The sequence below is a fragment of the Anser brachyrhynchus genome, assembly GCF_964034855.1.
Source record: "Anser brachyrhynchus genome assembly, chromosome: Z".
Taxonomy (NCBI): Eukaryota; Metazoa; Chordata; class Aves; order Anseriformes; family Anatidae; genus Anser; species Anser brachyrhynchus.
Genome location: NC_137697.1, coordinates 13,179,369 through 13,196,953, shown reverse-complemented (window position 1 = coordinate 13,196,953; position 17,585 = coordinate 13,179,369). Strand labels below are relative to the sequence as shown.

The window sequence follows — 17,585 nt, the reverse complement described above, 5'->3', positions numbered from 1 at the left end:
AGGACCTGGAACTTATCCATGTTGAACCTCATCCCATTGGTCTCTGCCCATCGACTCAAGCCGTCCAGGTCCCTCTGCAGGGCCTTCCTACCCTCTGGCAGATCAACACTTCCCCCCAACTTGGTGTCATCTGCAAATTTACTGAGGGTGCACTCAATTCTCTCATCCAAATCATCAACAAAGATATTAAAGAGGATGGGCCCCAACACCAACCCTTGGGGAACACCACTGGTGACTGGCCAACAGCTGGATTTCACTGCATTCACCACCCCTCTCTTGGCCCAGCCATCCAGTCAGTACCTGTCCAAGCCATGGGCTGCCAGTTTCTCCAGAATCCTATGGGAGACTGTGTCAAAGGCCTTGCTGAAGTCTAGGTAGACTACATCAACAGCCTTTTCCTCATCCACCAGGTGGGGTCATAGAAGGAGATGAGGTTGGTCAGGCAGGACTTGCCTTTCATGAACCTGTGCTGATTGGGCCTGATCCCCGGTAGTCCCACATGCATTGCATGATTGCATTCAAGATGACCTGTTCTATCACCTTACCTGGCACCGAAGTTAGGCTGACAGGCCTGTAGGTTCCCAGGTCCTCTTTATGACCCTTCTTATAGATGGGCATCATATTAGCAAGTCTCCAGTCATTTGGAACCTCCCCAGATGACCATGACCACTATGATAGATGATGGAAAGCGTCTCGGCCATCACATCCGCTAACTTCCTCAGCACCCTCGGGTGAATCCCATCTGGCCCCATGGACTTGTGACAGTCCCGGTGGAGCAGCACATCTCTTAACTGTTTCCACCTGAACTGTGGGGGGGTTCTTTTGCTCCCCATCCCAGAATTCCAGGTTGGGAGGCTGAGTACTCCGAGAGTAAGTGGTCTGGCTAGTAAAGACAGATGTAAAAAAGGCATTGAGAACCTCAGCCTTTTCCTTATCCTCAGTAGTCATGTTTCTCTGTGTGTCCAGTAAAGGATGAAGATTGTCCTTAGCCCTTCTCTTGCCGTTAATATATTTATAAAAACATTTATTGTTATCCTTAATGACAGCAGCCAGTTTGAGCGCATACTGGGCTTTGGACTTCCGGATTTTTTCTCTGCATACACTGGCAACTTGCTTGTACTCTCCCCAAGTCGCCTGCCACTTCTTCCACTGGATATAAACTCTCTTTTTCTCCTGGATACTCAGCAAAAGTTCCTTGTTCAGCCATGCCGGTCTTCTTCCCCGCCAGCCCATCTTATGGCACAAAGGGACAGCCTGCTCCTGAGCCTTTAAGACTTCCTTCTTGAGGAGTGTCTGGCCTTCCTGGACCCCTCTGCCTTTCAGGGCTGACTCCCAAGGGACCCTTCCTGCCAGTGTCCTGAACAGTTCAAAGTCTGCCCTCAGGAAGTCCAAGGTAGCAGTTTTACTGACCCCCCCCCCCCCCTCCCCCCCCCCCCGACTTCTCCAAGAATAGAGAACTCTACAATTTCATGGTCACTCTGCCCAAGACAGTTACTGACCACCACATCTCCCACCAGTCCTCTGTTTGTGAGCAGTGGGTCTAGCTGGGCACCCCCTCTGGTAGGCTCATTAACCAGCTGAGTCAGGAAGCTGTCATCCATGCACTCCAGGAACCTCCTAGACTGCTTCCTCAGGGCTGTGTTGTATTTCCAGCATATGTCCTGGAAATTGAAGTCCCCCATGAGAACAAGTGCTGGCAACTGAATGACTTCCACCAGCTGCCTCATACGTCTCTTCATCCTGGTTTGGCAGTTTATAACAGACCCCCACAAGGATGTCTGCCTTGTTGGCCAAGCCCTTGATCCTTATCCACAGGGACTCTACCTTATCATTCCCAATCCTGAGCTCAACAACATTGAAACACTGTGTAATATAGAGAGCCATGCCACCGCCCCTCCTTAGTTGCCTGTCGCTTCTAAAGAGCTTGTAGGCATCCATTGCAGCATTCCAGTCATGGGAGTGGTCCCACCACATTTCAGTGTTGGCGACTATGTCATAGTTTGCTTGCCACACAATGGCTTAGAGCTCCTCCTGTTTGTTGCCCATGCTGTGTACATTTAAGATAATGACAAATCATAACTGCACACTACGGGGTCACTGCACACTCGTGTATCTAATAACAGCCTGAAATGAATCTCCAGTGTCTAATTCTGAAGCTAGTCATGACAAGTCTGATGACTACCTAAAGGACTGCCTGATTCAAGATACGTATATCCTTTCTGCCGTTTATGAACCTTGTGATTTACCAGGTTCAGGATCAAATAAACAACATATAAGACAAGAGAAGATCAGTGTTCAGTGCACATGCAGTATTAATCAGGGTACACCATATTTCCCACTCCTTTTTCATGCACAAAGAGGGCTGCAGATAAGCAGGATCTAACAAGTACTAATACTCTGAAAGGACAGCTCTTACGTCACTTCCAAAATCTCAAAATTTATCCTCAGGTTCTCTCCAAAGATGATGTTTTCACTTGATGATGTCAAGTAATTTTAAGATTGTTTCATGCATGACAATTTTCTGTTATGTCCACATGAAAGGTGTGCACCTTTACAGACAGAAGCAGCAGTCTAAAATCTATCAGCTATTAGTACAAATTATTCTAGCACTGATATTGCTGGGCGCACGAGTGCATGCATGCAAATGCTTCTTTTAAATCTTTCTATATTTCAGTCACTTTCTACAAAAGACACCAAAATATCTGTGTTCTTTGCTCATGCATACCAAAATGTCAGTGTGTCCTGTGTGGTTTGTTTAGCGGCAGATAAAAAAAAGCAGGGGGCTTGTGATGTCATTCAATAGTATGACTGATTTTCTCATGTTGGTAGCCTCTGTTGACTTGATGATGTTCTTTTGGAGGTGTTTTGACAGATGCTTCCAAGTGACACCCAGGAGAGAGAGAAGGGGACCTAGAGGAGGAAATAATAGCAGCACTGAAATAAACGGTAAATAAACCTTAAGAGAAGCCAAGTTCTTGGAAGAATTTTGGCAAAAGACCTTTTACGGTTTTGTCTGTATGTCTTTTTACTTCCTCCTCTCTCTTTCCATATGGTTTCCATAAGGTTTTCAACTAGTCTGGGATTACGTTAACAAGAAGACACACAACAATATAGCTCACTGATGATAAGGATATCACAGAGGTTGCCTTTCTTGTAATTGGTTATAGCCATGCAATAAGAGTGAAGATCAGAGAAAATCCTCCCACAACTCTTCCGTGGAGCCTAAAAAACACAGCACTGTTATTGGTGCAAGGGGTTGTTTTCTCTTTTTGGCAAGTATTCCCTGGTTTTGCTTGAGCTGTCTTTGTCGCAGCCTGATATAGATGAGACAAAGGTATAAGGTACAAGGAGAAGAGTAAATTCAAAATATCTGATGCAACCAGGTCATTTAACTCCACCTTCCTCTGCAGGGAATTAAAGACAGTGATTCAGCAAATATTATATAGGAGATACTGCAGAGGAACTTTTTAATTTGACAGCAGGTTGTCCTTCATGTTTTTCCTCTTAAATATTCCCTGCATCACTAACCTTGGTGTCTGGGATAACAGCTAAAACATGCCAGATACAATTTTCCAAGAACACATCAAAAACACATGTATTTCTCTGTCTTTTCTTCCCAGCTTTGTGCTGATGTTGTTTTCAGTGATTATGTTATGTGCTAAATATAATTTCTAAGCTAGCTATGGGAATTCTTTACCTGAAGCTTTTTATTTGTAGCTGAAAAATACAAATTCATACCTATAAAATGAATTTAAACTTATGCCAATTTTTTTGAGTCCTTTCAGACAAATAAGACTTGGAAAAAAGAATGAAATTCCCTTTCCCTCAGTACTCCAGTATATTCTAGGCCAGCATCATTAGAATTTCAGCAACTTAATAGCAGTCATATAAAGCAGGTGTAGTTAAATATTATCGCATTGGCAAGCTCTGAATGCATACAGTTATACCCAAGCTGGAGAAACTGAAAAAGCTTCCCATTTCTCATCATAGATACATACATAGCGATTATATTAAAACTACTTGCTGGAATGCAAGCAATGCAATATATGCACCACAATGTTCTTTAGCTGGAAGAAGACCTGCATAAACAAGGAAACAGAAGACGGTAATGCATTTGAGTTGGCTCTCTAGGTGGGAAAAATCAAAGGATGACTGCACCTGAGAACACAAATCCATCCTATAGCTTTGACAAAGCTGTTAAAAAGAAGTTGGTAATGTTAACACGGCACTAAGTTCTATTACTACTGAAGCTTGCCAAAAGCTAGCTCAAATACAGGCTTACCTGTTTCAGCTTATGCACTATGGGGTTTGTGCTAGCACCCTTTTAAAAGCAGTTCAGATTAGCTCTAAAACATTGTAGCTAATACATGGAAAAATGGTCAGAAACAAAACAAAAGAGATGGCATGTTTAAAAGGTCCTGCATTTTACATTATACATTTAAATATATTGTAAATATACAATATGTATATTACATATCTATGTTATACATGCATATTATACATTTAAATAGACAGGTGTATACAGGTGTATTAATTATACAGCTGTATTATGTATTTAAATTATCAAAATGAAATTCAGTTAATGTTTGGAGGATTCCCTTATAATGGTTTAGTGGGTGTGTACTGAATGCTCCTGAGATAGAAGGTGAGATCTGGGCATATTTAGATCCTTCTATTAGGTAAAGTAATAAAGGCTTATTTTGTACTTGTTTTCAGTTATGTTATATGCAGGCATAACATTCACTGAGTTAGGGAAGTGTAAATGTTCATAGTCAATAACTTGTTTATATCTACATTTTCATGTAAATAAATGGCTACACAGAATACTGGGCAATAAGGAATCCAGATACTCATTTTACAGAGAGTTTCTGTCTTTATAAATTGGCCTTCTAAGTTCAAAATAATACTTCAGACTACATGCTCAACCTGTGGGAATAAATGTAATTCCATTGACTTGAAATAAGCATGACATATTAATTCCAAATCTTCCTCTGAGCACTAAACATTTTATCTGTATGCACATCTGGACTCACAAGGTCTTATGTGCATTAGAGCTGGGATCTGCCCAGATATTTATGCATTCATGGAAAAACTTCTTTCATGTACCAGAAACTGCTGATGTTGGAACAGAAACAATTACAGTCTTAATTTTCTGGTTGCTAATTCCTTTTGGGGGCAACACATGATCCTTCCAGCTACATTGTCATCGCTGTGCACATCATCCAAGAATGCCTTCTTTTTATGTTGTGGGCTTTTGGGCATAAGCAGAACTGCAAATTGAGTTTCTTTCATCCAAACAAGATATCAGGGCTTCATTCTGGCCTAAAAAAGAAATAAAAAATCTTACTGGTAATATCCTCTATTGCATGCTACTGTAGCCAAGAGCATAATTTAAACATAAACAATTAAATAATTAACAAAAGGTAAACTTCACTGATAGAAGCAGGGAGAATCAGAAAGTTTTTACCACTTTGTGATAGCTTTATTCCCCCACTTCTGCCTTTCTGCTGACATTGGTGTTGCTTATCTTTTCCAGCCTCTCACATATATTGATTACCTCTCAAGTTGATGCCCTCTGTTCTCCCTTGACTTGCTGCTTTATCTGGCTCTATAACACTTGTACATTTTTAGTTACTTCTGTATGTACATATGGGCCAAATTTATCCTTGGTCTTCTGCCAAGGGATTACATCAGGTATAAATTTGACCCTCTCAATCTGCTTTACTGCTTCTGAATTCAAGTTTCCAAACACAGTTGAAACTGGCTCCCTGTGATGAAATAAGTATTTATAGCATAGGTCCTGACCCTGCACAGAGAGAAAAAGCAGGATGCTAATCAAAGCTACAGCTTCTTCATAAGCACAAGCACATGATTTTAAGTGTTTGTCAGACTTGCTCTCTCTTTTCCCTTTCATCTCTACTTTTTATTCATCTGACAGGCAAAAAGGTATAAAAAGGTTCTGTTAGACTAACAAACATATTTCAGTGTAGTATGTTCACCTATATGAGAGCTGGCCTAAACCAACAGCTGCACAAAAGTTAAACTTATATGTAGAAGGAAGCTGGAATTTGTGTGAATCTCCGTATTTACCATGATTCCATAATCACTCTATTTAAACTCTTTGCTGCTAGTCAGAATCATTTGATATTTTAATGTATTCATCCTATACCGCAAAGTCAACCATCGGATATATGTTAACTGATGCAAATAGAAAAACATAATTTAAGTATTTATTATTCTTAGATACCCTTATTACCTTTTAATTTTTGTAATGATTTTTAAAAAATCATTAAAAAGGATCAAAATGATGGGTCATTGCTTAAAAACAAAGTTATGAAATATTTTAAATCATTTAATTTAAATGATTTATTTAGAAAAAAAGAGGGAAGATAAACAAAAAAAGCAGACATTTCTTATTTATAAATATCTTCATTTTTTTTTTCAGAAATCTTATTTCAGCACAAATAATCTACCATATGTATAACATTGAAGACTTCGTCCTGTCATTTTATGTTTTCTTTTTGTAAAGTGTCTTTTTTACTAGCTATGATGTGCATCTATCTACAGTTAGCCTCCTATCACATTTCTCTCACAAATGCGTATTGTTACCTGAGACAATATCTAATTTTTTATTAGATTTATCCTAAGACATATTTCAGTAGCAGCCCTTGGATAAGACCCAACAGTCAGAGATTCGGAATCTCTTGTTCCTGCTGAGCACATAAATAATACTGAGAAGTACAGAGTCATGAAAGCAGTGGATAAGGTGAAAGCAGAATGATTATTCATTGAATCCCATAATGGTATAACTCAGAGAAAATTTATGAAACTTTTAGGAAATCAATTTAAAGCAGACTAAACACTTCTTTATACAGTAGTCTGTGAATTTCTTGAGCTTGCTGCCACAGAGCTCATGGAGATGGATGTTATTATTATGTTAACAAGAGTTTAGACAAATGAATATACAATACATCCTTAAAAGGACAACAAAAAGGCTAAGCATAGCTATACTGACTATTGTTTCAGGATATTTGAGAATTATGAGAGGAATGAAGTGGTGAGACTCAAATGCTTACTCAAAGTGGCATCTTGTACTGCCACCATCAGACTGAATATTGGGCTAGAAGAGGGACCATTGCTTTGACCCAGCAAGGTGTTCTTTATGAGCATGGATCATTCAGGATCTTCATACATGCAGTGTATCTCCTTCAGGACATCTACTCTCAGCTACAGCATGTCACATTATATAGTTTCAGGAAGCCCAGCCTTAGGCTTCCTGTCTAGCCCACCTGTACGTAAGAGGGCACACTGAAGTAGAAGGTCTTGTTTGAGGCTGATCATTTGACATCTGGAAGCATTAGGGATACATGGTGACAAATGAGGGCCAAGAATAAAATGCCACATCTGCAAGGACTTGCATGTTTAGGTATGTTCTGAGGACATAATTTCAAATGGCCTCCACCTCAATAGTAATGACCTTTTTCAAGCCTTAACCTTTGATGAATTTAGGGGCTATTTTGAATGCTACACAGTTTTACATCTTCAGATAAACGTAAGGATTTTCACTGCCTAATGTTTATTCACACAAATTTATATCACCCCCATGACAATTTCTGACATGGCTGATAAAACTTTGTGCTCCTCATTCTTTGCCCAGAGATTTCTGCAGTTAAGCTCTAAGGCACATAGCTTTTGATGTGTATAATTACTGTACTATGTGCATACCCCCAAAACTGATTTGAAGCCTTCTTTGTGACCTTGTGATCTTGAGCTGTCTGTACACCACTAGGTCTCCCAGAGTAAGTTTGAAGAGAAAGGTGTCCCCAAGGGACTGTCATAGAAGTTGAGGACTGTGCCAGATTCCAGCAACACTTCAACTCTGCCCTGCTTCTCCTGGAGAAATATGGAAACCTCTGTGACAGCTTTACACCAAGGTGAGTCTTCTGTGACTACCCAGGAAGTGTCACATCCAAGTAACACATATATCTTGGTTCATAATGTAACATAAGTGATAGAATAAGATTTATTTTTAAACCACAACTCTTATTCTTTAAATGCAGAACATATTAGAGTTCTTGTTAACAGGAGCAAAACAATTCACTCACTGTTTCACTTTCTTAATACAGAAAAATGTTACTCAGTTTGAAATCACCTGAAACACAGAGTAAGAGTTTTCAAATAAGACATACTTATTAAAATATTTTCCTATAAGATTTTGCCTTCACTGTTCCTTTAATCCTCCCGTGTTTAAGAACAGCTGGCAAAAACGTACAGACTTACAGTTTTTTATTTATTTATTTATTTATTTGTGCATGGGCTTTCCTTCAAGATAAAGCCAAACTACTCCATTAAGATCGAATAAAATAAAAATAAACTCTAAAAGTGAACTGTAAAAATTTCTAATCATTCCACCAAAGATCTATCAGATACAGCACAGTAATTCATTCAGTTTTTCCATGCAATTGCTTTGTGTCTGAAGAGGATAGAATGGTAAAATCATTAAGAAATACTAACAAAATCAGTAGGTTGCCAAAATTAAGTAGGACTTCTGTTTTAATTAGCTTGTACCACATAACATTGAGGATGTCTTATTAATGAGAGCATTTTTAAAACTGTGGAGCCTTTCTTCTCTCATTATTATGGTGTTTATTGTGACACAATAGTGTCTTCTTTATTTTTCTTGAAGTACTCCATACAACATTTTCTATCAGTAAAACTAAATATTGCACTTTTTACGTATGTGGTTATGTTAAGGTTTGCAAATATTTTCAACTGCTTAATATAAAGCTGGAGGTTATACAAGGGTGAATTTTTGATTGTAAGCAATTTACATAATTTCTACTGCAATCATTGAGATATATCTTCTCTGACTAGCAGGCAGAAAGTAGAAAGCATCTTTTAAAGACATCTCTAATATCATGCAAAAATCTAGTGAAAATTTTGTTCATTTGTGGTGTTAAAATTCACAAATGATGATTCCTTGCTTTCTTTAGGAGATTTATTCTCGTTATGAAACAGCCCACTGGCAGATATGTCACCTTATATTTATCTTACATTTCCCATTTTTAAAACATTCTTTTATTACTCCACTATACAACTTTGATTTGTTGTACTATGTACTTTCAGTTATACTTCAAGTCCTTGCAGTTTCAGAGCTAACAGTTATCAAAAAATCTAGATGAGAAACAAAACTTATTGAAAGCAGGATGTTCTGGTACACAGTGTGTATTGCAGATACTACTAGTACAGGAATTATATGTCAAATGTAATCTGGAAAAGAGAAAGGCATTTTGGAGGCTTAACATATTAAAGAGTTTGGTTTTCCATACTCAATTAAAATTTAGCTGTTATTTTCCAAGCAGGTGTGATTTTCATTAGTTTTTAAAGTAAATTAATGAAGATATGAAATGACTGTAACAGTAATTAGATGAGAAACACAACATCTGAAAGCTTGAATATTTTGAAGGTTTCTTTCTTTTTGTGGTGTGTATTTAGAAGGAGGTTTTTTATTATTTATTTTTTTATTTATTTGTCTCAAACCTTCTTGTTGACAGATGATGTTCTCAGATGTATCTTTGGTAAACTCCTGGCATTTACATCATGCTTCACAAGCAAGATCCCATTGTCAACAAATGACTGTCTCGTTTTTGAGCTGAGAATCGGAGCACAGGGATGCAGAATCTGAGCCTCCCAGGCTTCCCGTGCTCTCAACATCCTGCATCACCCATGTCTTGCCCCAGAAAAGCACAACACTATTGACATTTCATCTCATCTCTCATATTAATGAGCTTTAACTGAACCCACTGCACTGGGATCACTGAAGCTGTGAGGAAGCAGGTAAAAGTACAGGGCCCTCTGATGTATCTTTGCTCACAAACAAAGATATTTTCTTTACTGCTTGAAGAAAACATCAATGGGATTGAAATTAAGTGAGCTTTCTACTACTGTCCTAACGCTCCATCATTAGGGAGATTAAGGCTATCTGTAATGTAGAAAAAGTATACAGAAACATAATCATTGCTAATAGAGCATTGATATGAAAAACAGATATGAAGCATTTCACTGTGCTGCTCTATTGCCTGGGATCTAATGTGGCTGATCACTAAATAACAGATAGGAGAATTCTGCCGTGACTTGGGTCTTTCTGTGTTGTTTCTTGCTATTTTCTTAACAAATATATTATTTGCTTATGAAACTAAATTGCATTTAGTTTAGGGGGGGGGGGGGGGAGTGACATCTTAAAAATTTACCCCATCATAAAAGCCAATCTTTCTACTTTCAACATACATGATGCATACAGTATCCAGTTTAAAATGCTAGGGAGGAAGCATCTACCCCTGGGAATAAAGAAGGCCAAAACTTGCACTCTGTCATGCCTTTAACCATCCTTAGGCCTAGTGTGAATATGGTATTCTGCTTATGTATTGTAGATGTTATCTAAAATTGGGCTCAAGTGGGTGACCCTGTGTAATGGCTTGGAACTGGGGCCAAGGATATAATCTTAAATTAGCTAGGCTTCTCCCACCAGAAACATATATTGATAATTCTCACAGAGTTCACATTCTTGCCTGGTAGTTACAAGCAGAAAGTCATATTAGAACAGAATGGATACCAATGATATTGAAAAGGCAAGTACTGGCGTTTGTCTGCCAGACATTCAAGTTTGTTTTTCTTCTGTGTAAAACAGTTTGAGTTTCAATATAAGCAAGAAAAATGTTTTGTCAGTTACATTCTTTTATGTACAAGTTTATCACTGTAAAGTCGTCTTTTACAAGAAAATCAACTAGTAGTTTATTTCCATAAAAGTGAACTAATGCTTATTTTGACTGAAAAACTCTGGAAGAGTATACAATGGAATACTCAACATCCAGAGGAGGTGTTTTCTTAAAGATTCCATAAAATAAGGTACAGAGGTTAACATCATCAGTCCTGTATTGAGTATTACCTGAACCTCTAAATAACAACAAGCCTTCGTTAGAATTCATATTAATGCCTCAGTAATGGAAAACTTTACATTTAGAATTGATGGTACAGAAACCCCATGAATAATCCCTGTTAGATATTAACTATACACTTAAGATTTTTTTGAAATCAATTTGTCTGGAGAGATTGATATATCCCTGGGCCACTTGTAAACTGAATATAAAAAATTGACCTCTATCTGGCTTTTTACATAAGATAAAACCAAATCAAGATGAAGGAATGATGACTTTCTAGAAAATCCTGAGATGAGATGTAAAGATTTGATTAGACTTATTTGGTTTTCATGTTCCAGCCTACAAGTTTTTTCTGGGCTTGATTCTAAAGAGTAACTTTCTTTTTAACATATGAAATGTTTCAGGTGCAATTCAGCTTGTTTGCAATTCTGTTAAATAGCATGTCTAAGATATTGAATATATTTGAATATAATTAAATGATCTTGAGCCTTAAATAACGTATTATCATACTTCTCCTTTGTGTGCACTATGCGTCCATGCCTACTGGGCTCTGTTTATCTCCGACATCCTTCTACATCTCATTTCTGAGATTTCTGTGGAATACTGGGTCACATGAAATGCCACAATCTAAACCATATTTATAGACCCAACACTTTGCAAAAGCAAAAGATGTTAAAACAGAAGTAGAAATACTTTTTGAGCAGTGAAAACATCAGAAAATTACATGTTGCAGTGCCTTTCAAGGAGGCAGAGACCATAGGTTTGAAGGCAAAAAATCTTATCAACTCACATAGAAACACTCGGAGAAGTGGAAGGAAGTGAATTTGTGGAGGTCTTGTGGTGACAAGAATAAGATGTACTTAACACAAAATCATTGGATGTTCTGTGAATATGTAAAAATTTTAAAATATATATTTTGTAATTTAAAAAATCTATATTTTTATTATTTTTATTACTTTTTTAAATATATCTGACCCTTCTGCTAGTACAATTGACATCTTGATATTAATTTTAACAATCTTAAATATGATATATTTAGTCTTAAATGAAATATCTGTCTTAAATATTAAAAAATTAGTCTTAAATGTAAAATATTGAAAATAATCTGTCCACAGTGGGAAGAAAGAGATATCGTGACCCCCGAAGTTCATTGTTTTATACTTGTACCAAAGCACTGACAAATCCTGCTGGCAGATTGACGGCAGTGCAAACTGACATCTACTAATTAACACAGCTGTTGAATTATCTCAGAAATTATTTGATACCTGCCCAATATTCTCCTATCTAAATGTGAATTACAATAACATCTAAAGAATCAACTGAATGAATATTCCACACTACTGGAAGAAAGAAGAATAGGAAATCAGTCAAGGATTTTTGCTGAAGGGTATGTGTTTATGAAGTTGTATGGGAGAAATAACAGATTGTCATTTCTGATCCCTCAAATTTGAGAGATGAGAGGTTTCCTAATGAAGTGGCGGTCCTCTTTTCCATCTTCATTGAGTCCACACAGGACAAATCAAATGACCCAGTAACACATGTAAACTGTAGGGAAGCAGAAAATCCTGAAAATCTGTACCTTCCCTCTGCATGGGCAAGTAGTAGGTCAAGGGAAGTAGAAAATGAGACATAAAGCCTTATCTTAATGAAAGTTTATAGCCAGGATATTAAAAACAAAAGGTATGAGAATAAATAATATATTGTTAACATTGTAAATCCAGTTCAATGTGTAGTGTCACCTTAAAAGTGTCAGAATATATTAACATTAGTTTAAGAAGCTCATTATATAACTATAGAGAAGAGTGTGCTTCACAAGCTATACAGGAGACTTTAAAATCTATATCACCATGTACAAGCCAAGTGACATTTCATACTTAACATTTTATTCAGCCTTTATCACTTCTGGTTGAAAAATATGCAATACTAGCTGGTGGAATCCAAAAGTAGAAACAACAAATATATTAAAAAAAACTATTACATAAAGACAAACCAAACCAACTAAACAACAATAAGAACAAAACAAAACAAAAACTAAAAAAAAAAAACAAAACACAGAAAGAGATCTTTTCCTTGGGAAAAAGCCTTGCAGAAGAAAGGCAAAAGATGTATACTAAAACAACGAATGGCACCAAGGCACTCAAGACATTTGCTCATAAACATAAGAGCAATGAATCAATTAAATAAACTTGTCATTCCAAGGAAAGACAAGGAAACAGACTCCATTCTAACCAAAATTCATCAGCAGAACTTATGTCTGGAAAATGTATTAATGCCATTGAGCTGACTGAAAAGCTCTGTTTAAACATTGAAAATGGCTTATTGTAGGATTATCTATCTATCTATCTATCTATCTATCTATCTATCTATCTATTTATTTGTTTATTTTTAACACACTAGGAGGCTTTTCACAAGACAGATGACCAGTTTGATCTGAGACAGTAATTCACATAATTGCAATCTGGTATTCTGGAGACCTACATGATCTGGAAGTTAAAAAATTCTGATCATGCATGGATATGTCCAGGCCTTGGCACGGGACAGCTCACCCAAGTGTTTACCCCTGCCCTTTGTGCCTGACTTGTACAGTACTTAACACCTTTTCTGTGCCCACCTGATTTCTGAAAAAATTCATAAGCAGGAGAATAATAGGTAAATACCTAGTGTATAATTAACAGCATGAAATGATGAGCAATGGAGACTATTTTATATGTTCCTAGAATAGGTCCAGTGCAAATAATCAAAAGTACAGCAGTGGTGCAAATATTAAGAAACAGTTTAGTTTTAATGCGAATAAGGAAAAGGTTGCACAGCTATGGCTGTCTCCGATACTATCAGGTGGATGCTGTCTTCTTGTCTCCACTGTTGACTCCATAGCAGAAGCATGGGGATGAAATGTGCCCACAAAGCCATGGGAGCAAGAAATTCAGGAAGAGAATAGGGAGAAGGTCAAAAGCATTAGAGAAAAATGTTTGTTTAGAGTTCAGATAGTCATGATAAAGACATATAGAATAAGGATGGAGGAAGCCAGTCCAGCAGTTGCACACATTTCTATCATTTCCCACTGAATTGCCCATGCTCTAGGTTATGTCACGTTGGAGTATCCACAACACTCTGCACATTCTCTATTTATATATCACCAGATATGGCCAAGTGATAAAACATAACTTTTGGTGTGTTAGAGTAGCCAAATGAAGATTTTGACAGAAAACTGAAAATTTTGTGAGAAAGCTTGAAATGGGAGGGCCTGCATTTCATCCTTGGAGAGCCAGGCTAGTGAGGAAGGAATGTCAGGACAAACAGCATCTTCAAGCGGACCAAATTCCTTAGACTTTAAAACTTCCCCAGAGCCTGCAGCCTCGCTCTTTACCCAGGTACAATATTCAAGCTGTTACTGATGTTTGCAAAAGGGCCACAACATATTTGTCTCTTCAAAACCTCTCATTTCCCTGTATTTGCCTTCAATAATGTGTGGTAAATGTGGCATGGTAAAAGCACATAGAGCCTGTAAAACATACTTCCTTTCCATCCTGCACATTTGTACTCTATTGAGAATTTAGGCCTTATCACCCACTCACTGGAGTCACACTTGAATGCACAGCAGAGATTTGTCATTCAGTTAATCATTAACTGCAAACCTTTATGAACCTGGACACCAAAATTTGTGGGTTTTACAACTTAGTCATCATCCACCTTGAAGGAAACAAGCAGGACTTATAAATCACTCCAATTAATCACCCCCTCCCCCTAAAAAATGTAGTCAGAGCACTCCAGAAATAAAACCATATGGCACGATCAAGTCAGGTCTGTTTATATAAGCTGTTCCTAGAAACAGCTGTAGTGTAATACCAGATTTCCATATACTGAATCAATATTTGAGTGTTTGAGACCAGATGTTTTATAAGATGCCATTAAGTGTGCAGAACACATTAGCAGGTTCAAAACAGGCTGTGGAGGGTTCCTTAGACCCTGTGCCTCTACTTGCATTCCTCAGTCTCACAGCACCAACATGCACTTTCCAGGCCATTTTGATTTGATTCAGCAGACCCAGACAGATTGCGACTACCATGCTTTGTTTTTCCTTGAACAGTTTTATACATTTAGGACCAGCAATAGCAAACTAATGAACTACTTGTTTATTTGAATTGCAGCTCCTGGTTGATGTGCTCATTGGATTACACAGTCTTTCAGAGGTTTCGTTTTTGCATTGCATTGTTTCTAGGCTGCGATACAATGGCTTTAGCTGTACATTAATAACACCCGCATCTTTGGTGATATTTGTCTGTCATTCCACTTAAGATGGAAAAGCATAGTCTATACTTCTATACTTGCTGGCTTACCATGCAGTTTGTGTAATCATGGATGTGGGGGTTAAAATACAAGGTATAAGATTTTATCACATTTTTCTCAGTATGGGGTTTAGTTTATTTGGCAAGAAAATGTCAGATGTAGATTCAAAATTATATATAAATTATTATGTGTGTTGTAACTCTGTTATGGCACATTGTATATAACAGTATGTATTTTTGCATTAATCAACATTTTAAGCCACTATCTGAAAAATTGAATGTTTTACAGTCTACTGAGAATTCTGTATCTTCCTGCGATGTAGTATTTTGTATCAATAAAATCTAAGTTATCTATATCCCTTCCACATTTAGCAGGTTGGTTTTATTTAGAGAGAACATTCAATACTCTTTCAATATTTTTCTCTGAGAGAAGAAAATTAGTGTCTACCAGGAGCTCTACAAAGCCTTTAGAGCAGAGGAATGATGGATTACCTTTCTGTTTTGTTTTTCAGATTCTCTGATGCCTACTCTCAAGTCAGCTGTTGTCTGCTGTCTCCAGAAGAAAATTAGTTCCTCTTGCTATTCAGGTGGATTTGCTGCTACCAATTTCTTTGACGACACACTGTGTAAGTGCTCTGTATTATTACTTGTATTTAATAACTTGTAATCAATTTAAAACAAAATATCACCGTGCTTACTACAAATTTCCTGTGCAAACAGATATTTGTTTGGAAGACGGTTAACTTTAGTGGTCAGAATATGGATTTGACTGGACATAAACTCTGGTCTTCCTTTCTGTGTTTCTGTTTTGGATAAATCATTTGAAATGTGGATGCAAAGAATGAAAATGAAAATGATTTGTTATGGTTGATAGGCTGTGGTCTGATGTCACTTTAGGCTTTATATATCAAGAAAATACCCCTAGCCTTCAAACTTTATTGGGGATTGAGGTTAAAACCGAATTCTTTCCAATTTGCATACTAACATCAGTTCAAGAAGTCTGAAAAGACACTCTAATCTCTCAGAGCTGTCTTTTTAAGACCTGATTGTTTTCTAGCATTCCTCCCAGTCACATCAATGCAAACATAATTTTACCCGTAGGAAATTCTGTGAGAAAATAACTGGCCTGATGCTCTGCATTTCTCAGCCAGGACTCTGAGGGCAACAAAGTTAATACCAGTAAGAACATTTTATCAAAATCAGAATAAGACAGGGGATCTAATTCCTAGATTTGAAATGTAATCTGTTCCTTTTTTTTTTTTTTTTTTTTGAGGTAAACTTTATTTATCCATCATTATATCTTGAGGGAACTATGGCTGTTTAGTCTGGAGAAAAAGAGTCTGAGGGAAGATCTTTGTTCTCTACAACTACCTGAAAAGAGGCTGCAATAAGGTGGCTGTTGGTCTCTTTTCTCAGGTGACAAGTTACATAATGTGGGGAAGTTGACTCAGGTTGCACCAGGGGAGGTTTAAATTGCATATCAGGAAGAATTTCATCACAGAAAGGGTGGTTAGGCATTGGAACAGGGTCCTCAGGGAAGTGATGGAGTTGCCGTTGTTGGAGGTTTTTAAGAGACATGAGGAAGTGGTGGTTAGTGACATGGATTAATGGTGGACTTGGTATATGATGGCTGGACTTGATCTTGGAGTTTTTTCCCAATTTAAATGATTCTATGATTCAAATGAGAGACTGAAAAATTCATTTGTACTTAGTGGGAACCATTTACTAGAATGGTTTTCCTGCAGATTTATCATGACAATCAAATATTTTTCTTATTTTGTAAGGTATTAGAAACTGTTTAGTGTTTCTTTCCTTTATAGCTCTTTTAGGAGTGATATTGGTACAATGAATGAAAGTAAAGCCTAATGCTCAGTGGTGCATACGACACTTATGTCACAACAATAATACTGTAAAATTATTAGAACAAAATAAGTGAACAGAGAAATTTCCTTTATTTTCAAGTGAACCTGGACAAGGAATATGTCTAGTCACCTCCTTTTTAATAGAACTTAAACTTTAAACTTTCAGATTTCACATTTTGGAAAAAGTTGCATCACTAATATAATATATTCCCCCTCCCAAAACACAAATCATTTAATTTCCATTTCAGGCAGATCTTGTTACTTAGTTAGCATTCTACTCAGACAGAAATTTTGCTGTTATCTTCATAACAAATTAAGGAATTGTTCATTATCCAAACATACTTAGAAATGAGACCTTTCTTTGGCTATGTATGAGGTATATGGTACTATTTTAGCTATACAAAAGTATGATTATTATGATTATTAACAGAAAATATATTTTCTGCTCAGACAATGCAGAATAAGAAAAAGATTGAACAACTATTTGGCCATTTTTTGGT

General features: G+C 37.1%; 1 long non-coding RNA gene across 2 annotated transcripts; it reads left to right on the top strand.

The window, feature by feature from the left end:
* The first annotated feature begins 2,871 nt into the window (after positions 1-2,871).
* Positions 2,872-15,840, top strand: LOC308185196. Of its 2 annotated transcripts, none has more exons than XR_013943181.1 (3): positions 2,872-2,946; positions 7,790-7,934; positions 15,736-15,840. It is a non-coding gene; the product is annotated as an uncharacterized lncRNA (long non-coding RNA). The 2 variants fall into 2 exon arrangements; XR_013943182.1 differs by lacking the exon at positions 15,736-15,840 and adding an exon at positions 9,555-9,838.
* The last annotated feature ends 1,745 nt before the right edge of the window (positions 15,841-17,585 follow it).